At 47.0% G+C, this 14,062-nt stretch overlaps 1 protein-coding gene and 1 long non-coding RNA gene across 7 annotated transcripts in view; one reads left to right on the top strand and one right to left on the bottom strand.

The window, feature by feature from the left end:
* Positions 1–14,062, bottom strand: part of ZFHX3 (zinc finger homeobox 3) — a 487,194-nt gene that overhangs the window by 277,655 nt on the left and 195,477 nt on the right. The window lies entirely within an intron of this gene.
* LOC147650916 (uncharacterized) lies at positions 1,733–2,787 on the top strand. The gene is made up of 3 exons (XR_015275519.1): positions 1,733–1,853; positions 2,255–2,399; positions 2,494–2,787. It is a non-coding gene; the product is annotated as an uncharacterized LOC147650916 (long non-coding RNA).

Raw genomic sequence — 14,062 nt, 5'->3', positions numbered from 1 at the left:
TAGAAACCTTTTTCCTTGTCTTTCCCCTGTGAAGAGCGGCGAGATACCAGCAGAGCTTTCACAGCCCACAGTAAGCAGCCGCTGTGACCCTGGGGTGCTCTTACAGCATTGCTGTTTTCTCTAAACGAGAAAGATAAAATAAAATAAAACAAAATAAAACTTCCACACAGTGAACCCAGAAGCAATGAGGATCGAACCCACCACAGCTGAATTAAAACTTACTCATCTCCATGTTTTCACTTAGACACTTCAGCAGTGTATTTGACTATGAAAGCTTCTACATTTCAACATTTTTTCTTCCACTTTTTTCTGGGTATGTTGAGATGGCCTTTTTCTCTGCTCTGCCTTACTGAATGACAGCTACAGTTCTCAGTGCCTCTTCTGTACCCTGAAATGTATTTATACTTCTCTTTTGAAAAATGAGAAGAGAATACTCTGTGCCCCACATAAGACCAAAGTTCAACAGAACTGAAGAATATAAACCTAAAAAGTCAAATTTCTGTCCAACCTCACAGTTATTTTTGAACATCTAAGGGAAACCACCTTTGAGCAGCTCCACAAAACAGGGACCTGTAAAACTAAGCATTAGTCAAATCAGTAGTAGAGACTTAGTGCGGATCCTTCTGCATGGTTCCGGGAATCAGCCGGAAATTCAGGGAATTCAAGAATTCCTCAGTCTGAGCAGTTTGCCTCTGAAAGCGCTTCCCGTGGTGCCTCGGTGCCTCTGGGCCCAGCTTCAAACCTGGCTTCAGTCTGCTGGTGCCTCGCACAGCACGGCGATTCCTGGAGTGACCCAGCCCGGCACAGACCCAGCACAGGATCACAGCACAACGGGGACACACGGCTTCCCATCCCCAGAGCCCAGGGACCCCCAGAGCCCAGGGACCCCCAGAGCCCAGGGACCCCCAGAGCAGCACGGGACTCCCAGAGCCCAGGGACCCCCAGAGCAGCACAGGACCCCCAGAGCAGCACGGGACCCCCAGAGCAGGACTCTGAGGGAAAACGCAGCTCTAAGGCAACTTGGGTGTGAAGCCTTTGGCTGGCTCTTCTCAAAACCTCGCTAAGAGATGTGGCCTATTTATGAGTTGTGAAATACAAACCACATTATCAACCATCTTAAGGAAATGGATTGATGTTAAGTGATACTTGAGAATCCACCCTGTAGCAAAGTTCCCACACCAGCACAGACAGATAAGCAGAAAATCCTTCCTGCAAACACAGTGGCTGTCCTGATACAACATAAACCTGGAGGTCTGAAACCACTGTCATGACTTGCCGGCCTAGAACACTTTGCTACGTGTGGAACTGAAAAGAACAATTCCTAATTCAGGTAATTACCCAAATGCTGTTACATAAACCATAGCTCCAACCCTTTTTGCTAATAACCCAAATGAGCCTTCACGTGGCCTGAGCCAGAGGATAAATAGAACAAAACCCCCTACTCACAAAATCAGGAGTTTGCTGCTTCTGAGAAATGGCATGTGATATAAAAACTAACAGATATGTTTGGTGTTTTAGCAACAACATGTGTGTGCTGTGGGATCACTGGAACAGCACAGTGAGAACCGGAACGTGCTGGAGAAACCCCTGGGAATGGGTGTGATGGAGCCAAGGCCCAGACACAGCCTCCCATCCCAACAGCCCACAGTGGGCACTGCCTGCCACGGAGAGCCCTCCTCTCCCTGCAGAAGGAACCTCAGCCCTGCATTTGCTCTTTTCTTCCTGATTTCAGAGCTTTTCAGATGCTGACAAATCCTCGGGTCAGCCAGTCCTGTGTGTCACAGAGCCACTCCTCCTGCACATCTCTCCTGGTGCCTCCTGCAGTTCCACAGGGACCTGGGGGTACAGCTCAGGTAATTTCCTTTCCCTCCTGCCTCTCTATTCAAAACAAGACAGGGGCTCTTGAATGCTTCAGTTCTCTCAGCATTACAGCTTTTCTCCCCAGCTGCTGTGATTGCCATTACGGAGCTGACGGAGCTGGCGTTCCCCGACAACCATCTTAAGTGCTCAGCAGAAGGCTGTGCATTCCAACAGCAACATGGTTTGGCCATTATTATGATTTATTCTATTTTGCAATACTGTGGTAGCCGAGGCCCCTGCCAGGGTTCCTGTGCTGGGCACACACAGAACACACAACACGCTGATCAGAAGAATTCAGCCTGAAGGGTCCCAGACATCTCTCTCTAGGCATTGCCTCGCTCAGTGCATTAATAATTTTTATCGTCCTAATAACAATTAGAATTCTTTTTCACAGAACTAAAGATTTAGAAGTTTCCCAGCACCTCTACTTCCACATCCAGATACGATCCTATCATTAACACAGCAACAGGCTCCACGATCACCTGTGAAATCTTAGCAGCCAGGATTCAAAAAGTCCTTTGGATCCAAGGACACGCGAGGTACTTGTAAGCATCACGATGATACAAACTGGCCTGCACTGAGGAAATAATCGGGCAAAAATAACATGATTTGATGTGATTCTCTTTCCTTTAGCTGAAAGCCCAAAGCAGCTCCTCTAAATGAGAAAAAATATTCAGAGACGCAGTAAACAAAAAGAGCAATACGGCCATGGATGCAGAGTGTTGTATGGAAACAAAGGAAAGGTGAGGAGACGGCATCCATCACCCTGGAAAGCAGCGTGGAAAAGTCTCTCCTATCTCTACAAGCAGCTGGGGATGATTCACAGTAGATTTTTCTGTAATAAAATTCCCTCACGTTTCCTTACTTGGAAAACTCAGTTTATAGGTCAGTTAACAAGTATTAAAACCACAAGAGAACATGAAACGCACCACCTTTTCCTTTTGATCCTTTTTCCCTTTTGGATGAAAGTTTTGAAGTTGGGAATATAAAATCCCTGAATTTTTGTTATGTTTTATGCCTCCACGAAGGCATTAAAACGGCAGTTTGTGGGCTGAAGAAATATCCCCTAAGTGGCGGGGAATTAAAGCAAGCTGTCCCGAGCACAGCCCTGCTCGCCAGGTGTGCTGCTGCCCAAATGGAACACCTCATTTACAAAACAAATCTGCCTCCAAAATTACCTGCCCCTCTTGATTGCCGCAAATGGTTTTCATCAGCCCGCACGGCTGTCCCCGCGCCTGCAGCAGCGGCTCTGCAGCGCCGTGCCCGTTCCCAGCCCCTTCCCGTTCCCAGCCCCTTCCCAGCCCCTTCCCAGCCCCTTCCCGTTCCCGTTCCCAGCCCGTGCCCGCCCGTTCCCAGCCCGTGCCAGCCCGTCCCAGCCCGTTCCCAGCCCGTTCCCAGCCCGTGCCAGCCCGTTCCCAGCCCGTTCCCAGCCCCTTCCCAGCCCCTTCCCGTTCCCTTCCCGTTCCCTTCCCGTTCCCGTTCCCAGCCCGTCCCAGCCCGTTCCCAGCCCGTGCCAGCCCGTTCCCAGCCCGTTCCCAGCCCGTTCCCAGCCCGTGCCAGCCCGTTCCCAGCCCGTTCCCAGCCCGTTCCCAGCCCGTGCCAGCCCGTTCCCAGCCCATGCCAGCCCGTTCCCAGCCCGTTCCCAGCCCGTTCCCAGCCCGTGCCAGCCCGTTCCCAGCCCGTTCCCAGCCCGTTCCCAGCCCGTGCCAGCCCGTGCCAGCCCGTTCCCAGCCCGTTCCCAGCCCGTTCCAGCCCGTTCCCAGCCCGTCCCAGCCCGTTCCCAGCCCGTTCCCAGCCCGTTCCCAGCCCGTGCCAGCCCGTTCCCAGCCCGTGCCAGCCCGTGCCAGCCCGTTCCCAGCCCGTTCCCAGCCCGTTCCAGCCCGTTCCCAGCCCGTGCCAGCCCGTTCCCAGCCCGTTCCCAGCCCGTGCCAGCCCGTTCCCAGCCCGTTCCCAGCCCGTGCCAGCCCGTTCCCAGCCCGTGCCAGCCCTCTCTCCCCGGCCGGGTCCCGCCGGCCCCGGGCAGCGCCCGCACGGCTCGGCCGAGCCGCGGAGCTTGCAAAGGGCCCGCGCTCTCGCAGGATGCTTCGGGATTGAAATCTATCAAAGGAATCGCCGAAGAAACGCCATGGTAAATGATGATGTGTGTGCTGGCACACGCCAGTGTGCGGCCCCAGAAGCAGATCCAGGATGGCAGGTGCCCCGGCCGCGCACAGCCCAACTGCGCCGCGCGCTCCGCTCCTCTCCCAGCGCCTCACGGGCTGCGGCAATTAACGCACCCCTAATGCCCGCCGTTTGCTCCTTAATGGGAAAGGAATAAACGTGGAATGCACGGAGCAGCCACGGAGGGCAAAACGCTCTCCCCTCGCTCTCCCCAGCCTCTCTGTGTTTGGCTTCCCCAACCAACTCGCAGAGAGGGGAAGCAGCCTGTGAGGAATAGAGAATTTCTATCAGAAAGAAACCTTTTATGTAGCTTTCCTATCATTACCCACGCATTTCTGGCAGCTCTCAGTGTCCTCTAGATCCCAGCGCGCTGCCTAACAAGACCTGCTATGAAAACAGAATGCAGAAAACAAATTAGCATTTTGAAAATAAAAAGCCTGGCTTTTAATCCTATTAAGATCATGCCTTTTCTTTTTTTTTTTTTTTTTTTTTTTTTTAAGTTCTCTGAAAGATATACTGATGTTCCATTACCATAACTGCTGAAATCAGCATTTCCTTTGAAAGAAGTTGTTAATATTTGGAAATGGTCGGATTTCCGATCCTGGATTCGATTGTTATTCTGCGCTACCCCGCGAGTGCCAAGGTCACGGGGAGATTCACCTGCACACCGAGCGAAATGAATGCGCTCGGCCACAATACATGTATAATTTAACATTCTCCTCTCCAGTACCACCATGCATTCCGAAAAATATTTTATTACAATAACAAATTGGTTTCAAAATCATGCATTATGTATCCTGAAATTAGGTCTGCCAATGAAACCTGGATGTACAAACACAGCAGCAGCCACGCAGGGCAGCATGAACACAGGAATTATGGGTTCTAGAGGGGCTGAAGGGAACAATTAATTCTTCCCCTAACTCCAAAAAGTCCTTTTTTATTACTTTAATCTGCATAGTTAAAAAGAACAAAACAATCAATTGCTACAAAATGCATTTAGCAATCCAATGGCATGTCTTTTTCTAGATGTCTTTATAGAAAGGAAATGTTTAAGTGCAAAGTGCCCAGTATATCAAAACATCCACTGGGGACTTAGTTCTCAAGGGCAGGGCAGGGGAAAATAATACGAAGCTGCTCAAATATTTAAAAGTGTTAGCTATATTTCAAAATTTTACCATTATAACATATTAAATGTTGTTTTTTTTCCTTTAGATCAAGCTCCTCCAAATATTTCAGATCAATTTATCAAAAAATTCCTGCTAAATTCTTGATAAGTAAAAGGAGTCCTTTGCCATTTCCTTCTTAGTTAGAGTTAAAAATTTCATAATGTTGCTGAATTTTCAGCAGCAAATGCTGTAAGGTTAATGCACTTTCATGATAGATGGTTGGTTCTGATTTGCAGGTTTCATTTTAAGTTAAATCTACATTGATAAATCCTCCTCTTGCAGCCCAAATATCCTTTTTTCTCATGCAAAATAAGCATGTTTCTTGGTCAACTGACATTTTGTTCAAATGGACTTGAGGTAGCTATTTATGAATAATTAAGATTAAAATGTTTCTGTGATTCCCTCAATGCTTTTTTATTTTAAAACATTTATATCATGTCAAAATGGACTTATTCTTCCAAAGGTAACTTTCCATTAAAATAATGGAGAAAATGACATTTCTAATTTTGATAATAGCCCTGAGTTCAGAACGAAAGTCAGAGCCTCCTGCTGCACGGCACAAGGGGTTTTAGGATTGAAACCATGATGTGAATTCTCTGTAATGGTGTTAAAATCCTGGATTCAAAGTATTTACAGCAGGACAAATAAAATCAACAACATTTCCATTTTAAAACAGCAGCCCTGACTAAACCTTTATTCTGGACTCAGTTTCAATCAGTTAAAATTATTTGCTTTTCTGTTCTTTATGGTAAAAGAGTCCAGCAGATATTGCTATTAATTAGACTTGGTTCAATTTTAAACTTTAGGAACTATTTTCATGAATAGCTTACAAGCAGCTATTCAACCTGGCCTTTTGTTATTTCATTTTTATTCCAAGTTGCAAAAATGAAGAATACTGTAAACACAGTGTTTTGCCACAGGAAAGGCAGGAGATATCGAAGCCTTTACATTCCTAAGGTATTTTATTTCAGTAAATATTGCATAAAATGAGAACCTTGACACTTCCTTGTTTGAATCCAAGTGCAACCGTTGCCCTCAGCCGCTGTTTGTCTGCAATTTCGTTGAGCTGCTCTGATCTGACCAGACACAGCTCGCTCGGGAGCAAAATCAGGAGAAATAATTTAATCTAATCAGGATATCTGAGAATGGGAAATGTTAGCAGCTTAATTTGGGATCTCTTAAAAAGCCTTTTGTAGCACTATTTACTGACACACTGAAGCTTCTCTTTTAAAGCAATAATTAACAAATTGTTGACAGAAATTAAATGTCCCTATTTTAAACAATTTCACTGTTCTTCTCCCTTTCTTTCCCGAGGGTGAGCCTGACAAACAGGGAAATCAAGCCCACCATTAGCAGGGGAACGCCACTTTCCAGGGTGGTTTTTGCAGTAAAGAGACGTGATTCATATAAGTAATAAGCAAAGCCCACGCTCTGCATTTTCAAACGTCCTGGCTCGTAATGCCGAGGTTAAATGATTAAACCCATCCCTGCCTGCTCGCTCCGGCTGCAGATACGTTCCCTTGAATTTAGCTGTGGGCAATTCAGAGCTGAATGGGAAGTGCTCTTTTATTTGTTATTAAAGTCCCTTGCTATCTTTCAGAACTGTTTGTTACACAGATCTGAGCACATGCATGTATTAGGAAAATACACTGAATAAAGACAAGGTTGTAAAAACTGGATGAAAATCACTCAGTGTTCATTCTTCATGGCAATTTGCTTAACGAAAATTATCAATGGCAATACCTTAAATCAGTAAATACCACCAGTTTCTGTCTTGTACAAATATAAGAACAAAACAAAACTATTTTCCAAAGCCTGCACGTAATCCTGAGGGAAAAGGACATTGGGAGGCAGCGGCTGGGGGCTCTGGGCAGGACCGTGGCACTGCTGGCTCGGAGGGGCTTCTGTGAATCTGTGGATGGAGCTCACAGAGCACAGCAGCCGCCTGCACAGCCTCTGCCTGGCAAGAAACTCAGCTGAAAGCTAAAATGGAAGCAGCTTTCTTCCCACTTTTCCCACTCAGGATGGGTGGCTGGCGAGCAGGATGACACTGGGGAAATACACAGGCTCCTGACAGGATTAAAGAGAGGGAGAAACCCCAACCCCAAAGCACAGCGGTGCTTTCCAGCGCAGTTTGGGTTTGTTCACAAAATATCCTGACATGATTTAGTGCTCAGAGCACAGAGAGCCTGAGTGCAGCTGCTGGGGGCTCCTGGGTGGGAGCAGCCCCTGCTCCATGTCCTGCTGTGACACTGCTCCCACCCCGGTGGGCACTTCAGGCTTCAGTGTGGTCCTCGTCTGCATCCATTCCTTTTAAAGAGCTTTCTGTTAAATGCAGATATATTAATTAATGGTTCCTTTGGGCTGTTGGAAGCCAACTGATGAATATTTGTGAATTTAATGGAAAAGTTATGAACCCCAAGAACTCTGCTTTACCATCATTATCAGAAATTAGAAATTTAGTCCCATGGAAGTTTCTACTGGGAAGAAACTCCCCAGGTTGTTTTATTTCACATCACTCAAGTATTTCCTTAAGCAGTCCTAAAATGCAGGCTGGCATTTACCCACTACACAACAGCACAGACAGAGAAGGAAACCTGTCCTTCCTGCACTCGGGAACCCAAATCCACTTCCCAAAGCCACTTACCCCAGGAACACCTGCAGAGGCACTTTCCAGGAGGATGTTCTCAAAGCACCGGTGTCAGAGGCTCCTGCACACACACACTTCCCCAGGAAAGCACCCAAATTTGACCCAAAGACAATCAAATGAAGATCCCTAGCAAGGAAGAATGCCCAGTATATATATAACCAGACCAAGAGGAACTGATGGGTTTGGATTTTACAAGTAGCAGGAAGATACCATTCTATCCACAAGGCTCACTGCCCCTCAGACATCACCAGAAATAATATTAAGCAGCACTTTTGTAGGCAGAGCTCTAAAATAAAATTTAAAAAACCTAATCTGTTCACGTGATATCCATCTACATTTTGTAGCAGCATGTGAAAATAAACTAAAAAGCATTTAAAGCATATTCTCAAGACACTCCAAGGGACGGTGGGACAATTTGCTGCCCAGAGAACTTACAGGAAGATGGTGCCCACAAAAACAATGCTTGTCCCCACATTCAAAACAGAGGTTTTCATTTCCTTGAAAAGTAAATATATATTTTTCCTTCTCCCTCTCATTCCTGCTTTACTTTTCCCATTCTCTACCACTAGAAAACAGCCTCTTGTTTGACTTCAGTGTATCAGTCCTCACTTCATCCACACTCTAATCTTTACACACAGCTTCTATGATTTTTGTAAGAGTTTTTGTTCCACAAATGTTGTTCTTCCAGCAAGCAGAACCAGAAAGTGAGATTTATTGTTTGTTTAGCAAGTCATGGGCACGTGGGAAGGTTTCCTGCCACTTTTACACTGAGGCTGCACAATGACATTTAGGCAGAGCTGTCAGGCCCACGTGTCCCCTGTCCCCATGGTGCCTGTGGCCATGGGGCAGGGGCCCCACTCCCCCCTGCTCCCACAGCTTCCCTGGCAGCAGCAAATCCAAAGCACAGGAATTCAGGAAATCATCACCTGCATTTTAAGCAGCAATTCCAAGCAGGGCCCGCACCAAATCACTTTGGTTTTCCTGGTTCTGTGTTTACTGGGGCTGATCCATCACATGGCAGAGTCTCAAGGAAAGAGCTATTTTTCAGTGTAATAGGTTTACAGTAAAATGAGATTATGGTTTTCTGAAGCCCTCAGACAACCCCCCAAAGATCCCCTGTGGGCAGAAAGGGCCATATTGCCCACAGAGTCCTTCTTTAAGGAATAGCTACTCTGCATCTCCCCTGTCTCAAACAGCTCTGTCAACTACTGCTATGTGACTGTCACTCCATCTCCCTTTATTCTCCTCAGCACGTTTACCACTGAGCCCCACCATGTCCCCCTCTTCTAAAAAGGAAGGCCTAAGAAACTGGATAGATGTTCCTGCTATTGTCCAGGAGAATCCAGGGGCCAGCAGCAGATGCTCCTGCAAATTGTGATCTGGGTCACCTCTGAGCCTGGCACCCTGAGCACCTTTCCTATGAGCAGGGTGCAGGACAGCAGAGCTGGAGGGGAAGGGAAGCACAGATCAAGCCTGAAAAGATTATTTTTAAATTGAATGAAATACACCGCCCACAAAGACAGGGAGAGCGAGACCTTGGGAAACCATGGGACTTCTTTCTTTCTCTGATTTAAAGGAAAACACTGTTTCCTCTTGGCGTTGTTAAAAAACAATTCCCATTTAAGCAGTGACAGGCAGGACTCTGTAATCTGTACATACAATTTAATCCTTTCAAGAATCAGCAGAACCCACATCAATCAAGCCTTCATCAACTTGTAAAAACAATATTTTGATTCAATCAGATTCAAAGCCCCGAAATTCCCAACTAATTAATGCAGGGTCACTCGGAGCCGCTGAGGCAATGGTGAGCAGAGTGGTCAAATATTTACCCCTCACCACAGTAGACATTAGGACAACCAAAGGACCTGAAGAGTGGGCAAGAATAGATAATGTGACTGTCACTGCAGCAGGTTTCATTCACTGTGAGTATTTGGAGAAAGAATTATTACAAAGGAGAGGGAAAAAAGCAATGAAGCCTCTGCCGTAAGCAGCATTCTCACATCCTGCTCAGGGGCTGTGAAATGGGCAGTGACCCAGGCAACATCCTTCCCATTTTGGGATTTTTAACATGCATGTCTCCAGACAGTTGAGTTGCTTTGATTCCAGTCCTCCCTTATAACATTCACAATAAATTACATTATAAGAACATAGGCAGCAAAAAATTACTGAAGAGTCCAAAGCATTGAGACCTTCTGCCCTGCCTGTACTCCTAGAAACGAGACTGGAATACAGCTTTTTCCTTTAAAATCCTTAAAATGTATGCTCAGCATGCAGGATATTCTCTGCAGGGAGGGTATTTTCCCTGCGTGGAGGGTGCCTGTGTGTGCTGCAGCCACGGCTGCCTCACATCTCTGCATCATTCTGTGCAGTTCATTTATGCAGCTTTGCACTTTGCCTTGGAAGGATGCTTTTTGCCTCTGCTCCCCTCCAATACTAAACCCCCCTGTCCTTTCAAAATGCAGCCAGTGAAGCAGTCAGAGGTGGTGAGTGCAGGACCTGGAGCCCCTCTCTGTCCTCTCTGCCCGTGGGCTGGGTGCAGCTGAGGGAGTTCCTTCACCTGCTGGAGGCCGCACAGCTGTGGCTGCCCCATCCCTGCCGTGTCCAAGGCCAGCCCAGATGGGGCTCAGAGTGGCCTGGGACAGTGGCAGTGATGAGCTTTAAGGTCCCTTCCACCCCAAGCCAGTCTGGGATTCTCTGGTGCTCTGGATACACTTTAGATTAACACTGATGTAACTAATACATGCTCTTCCTTCCGCAGCAAAGTTTTCAAAAAGTTCAAGAGCAACCATTTCAGAATTCCCAATTTTTACACTGCCTGTACTCTGAGACAACTTGAAAATGAATTATATGCCCATAGGAATTTTTAAAAAGCCATTTTGTAGAGCCTGTGCTGATGATATTTCAGTGCAACGACGGTCAGAGCACAGTTGCACCAGAGCGGGTTTCAGGAGGATTTTCAGGCTGTAAGGCAGCAGCAACAATAACAGTGATAGTGAAGAAAGAGTCCAGATAATGGCACCTGGAAAAATACATTTCAGGGAATCATCACGAGTCTTTTCCCAATCTTATCACCATTGGACAGCCCCGACAACAACCTGGGGCTGCAGGAGCAGGTCACTATTTCCAGAGGAATGTCTCACCCATGAAATGGGAGGTGTAAAAACCTGGACTGAAGCATCTCCTCTTTAACCTACATTACTACCATCACTCAACATCACAAAACAACACATGGAATACTACTTGATTCCCCAGGCTCCTGGGATTTCCTTGTGTTTTGCACTTCACAACCCTCCAGCAAAGAAGCTGCCTTGGTCAATTTTGGGATAGTTTCCCATTCTGACTCCAAGTGCTGGTATAGTTCTGAAGTGTGGGGGATCCTAAAGTAATTCCAGCTTTAAAATCACAACCACAAATGTACTTTTGGCACTGGGTGGACCTTTTGAGCAGACAAGTAGTTCTGGCACCCAAAAGGGAAAAGCAGCAGAGGCACCTGCTCCAGATGAGGCACTGGGGCCGTGTGGGCACTGCTGGAGCTGCTGAAATTCTGTGCAAGGGAACTCCTGCTACGAAACCTCTGCACTCCAGCTCCTACAGATGGGGAAATTCTGGGATGGGAACAGTATCCCTTCTGTTCTTTAAGAACAATTGCCCTGTGGAATGTCTCCAGGTCCCAGCCCCTGCTCTGATGGGTTCCCCAGGCTGGGGGGTCCCTCAGCAGCCCCCACGCAGGGCAAAGCTTTTACTCCTGTCCCTGAGGAGATGTCACAACTCCAAACTCAGTGGCTGAGAGGCAAGTATGGGATCCTCATTTACATCCTACAGGTTTCCATTGAGCCAGGCACACAACACTCAGTGAAAGCAAATTTTCATGTTGAAATTACAGCTCTTTTTGAAAGTGTCATTGTTTCCGTTTCACCTTGGATATTAATTCAGCATCTAATCCATAACTGCTTGTAAATATGCACATTTGGGATTTATTCTAAGACACACTCAAAGTTCTTTCATCCCCTTGCTATCATTCCTTCGGTGATTCTGCAAACCAGCCTGAATGCTCCCTGAGAAAGTGCAATGGGATGAGTCTGGTTTTAAGTTTTAAAATATAACAGAAAGAAGTATTTTAACAACAAATCACAGATGAATGTTCTAAGTGCCCTGGATATTAATTGAACTATCACCTCTCACACGGAAGTTCAAACATTTTTGCTATGGATATTTCAGTGTGGTAAGGAACAGAAATTAAGGAAGTCTGAAGCCTTGACTGGTAATGAATATTCCCAGGAGGAAAGGCTTTTTACATCATACTTCAATGCAAAGTGTTCTCCTAATATGAAACCCTCCCCGTTTTGTCTTTCTCACAGTTTCTCCCAAAGAACAGGATGACTGATACGGCACCAGAACAATCTCCTGTCACGATGCTTCTCGTTGGCTCCTGTGCCTCAGCCACAGAGCTGTCCCTGGCCTTGGGGCTCTCCAGTTAATCCATTTCCTGCCCGTGGATCCTGCAGCCTCCCAAATCCATCCCCCCACCTTGCATTTGGCAATGAAGGCGTTACCCTGGCAGTGCCCACTTCCCCAAGTCAGCAGATGTGTCACCTGCCACTGTCACCTTTTGTCACCTTGTGCCCCACCACCCTGCCCTCTGAGCCTGCCCTCATGCAGCTCCACCAGCAGCTCTCATTCCACCCAGCCTCCCTTCATCTCCACTCCACTGACATCCATTGTGGAATTAGGACCAGAAATACCTCTGGAAATTAGTTTTTATCTCACTGTCTAAAAGAATTGATTTTTTTTTTTTTTTTCCCACCAGAATAAAGGAGCTTAAATAGCACCAAGGTGGGCACATGCCAAGAGCAGGCAACTGTCACTGCTCCATAGGCTTCATTTTTCTCTTCAGGATCTTCACTATATATCTCACACCAGTGCATAAGCTCTCGGAAGCAGGGCTTGGCTTTTCTACGTGCTGTGTTAAAACAAACTACGTAATAAAAATAACTGATGTTTGAAATGTAATTGGTCACTAGAATTTGCAAATCAGTAAGATGAAGGTAGAACAGCTCTGTAAATCAAGGGGTGATGAATTGGCCCGGACTGGAATAAGCTGAGCAGCCCCTGTCAGTGTGTCACCCAGCGTGTATTTACAGTCAGGAGGCACTTGCCTTCACAGGAGAATTTGCCATTCCTGATTCTAATCTCCAAAAGCAACAGGCTCCACATGGCAACAGATGGATCATCAGCACAGGGTGTGTAGGCAGCACCCACACCCTGCTTGGAGGTCAGCACTTGATTTCACAGGGGAACAGAATTCCAGAATGGTTTGGGTTGGAAGGGACCTTCACACAATCCAGGCTAAGGGAAGATGTCCCCTACCCATGGCATGGGGTGGGACTGGATGGATTTTAAAGCCCCTTCCCACCAAAACCATCCTGGAATTCTGTGACTGTGTGATCACTGACAACAATCTCTGTCCAACTCCAGGCCCCCAGAGCCCCGACAGCAGCGCGAAGATGAGCCTGCCACTGTCCAGCCTGAAGAACAGGGCTTGGCCAGGTTTTCCAGAGCCTCCAGCCATGTGGGTTCGTGTGTGCTGGGACACAGAAAGGCAGAGGCAGCAGAGCAATCCCCTGGCACTGCTGGTACCGTGCAGCCCAAAGGTTCCCACGGAGCTAAACAGAAACTGTTTTCTCTCTTTGCATCTCATCCGTTAGTACAAAGTGAGCGAGAAATCTATAAAGGATTAATTAAGACAAAATGTGCTAAATAAAACATGTTCTTCCACAGTGGAGGATTATATCCCAGCATTCTGTCAGTTTGGGGAAGCACAGGTTTATAGTGGGGAGGGGGAAAGGGAGGGCAGAGGCAGCATTGAGGTGGCTTTGGTCACCAGCTCTGCGTGGCATCGTGTGACTGTCACCAGCAGCAGTGCTGCCCCCTCACCTCCCTCAGCTCCTGCCAGACAGGCTCCAGAATGGAGAAAAAGCAGCATTTTCCCCAGGAAGCTGCCAGCCCCCACCCCTGATCCCAGCTGCATCCCTGCCTGCTGTGCCAGGAGCAGCCGCTTATTTACCTAATAGACTCTAAAAGGTATCAAGGGAGTCATTCCCTTCAATTGGGTCATTCTGACATATGTAAATATGTATTTAAATTTGGTAAATATGTACAGTATTTAGAGTATGTGGAGAATGACACTTCTGTGGAATGGGGCACCTCTTTCCAAAGGGCTTGTGCT

This window comes from Cyanistes caeruleus, chromosome 12, assembly GCF_971803275.1.
Source record: "Cyanistes caeruleus chromosome 12, bCyaCae1.hap1.1, whole genome shotgun sequence".
Taxonomy (NCBI): Eukaryota; Metazoa; Chordata; class Aves; order Passeriformes; family Paridae; genus Cyanistes; species Cyanistes caeruleus.
The sequence above is the reverse complement of the archived record's forward strand: the minus strand, read 5'-3'. Positions and strand labels throughout refer to the sequence as shown.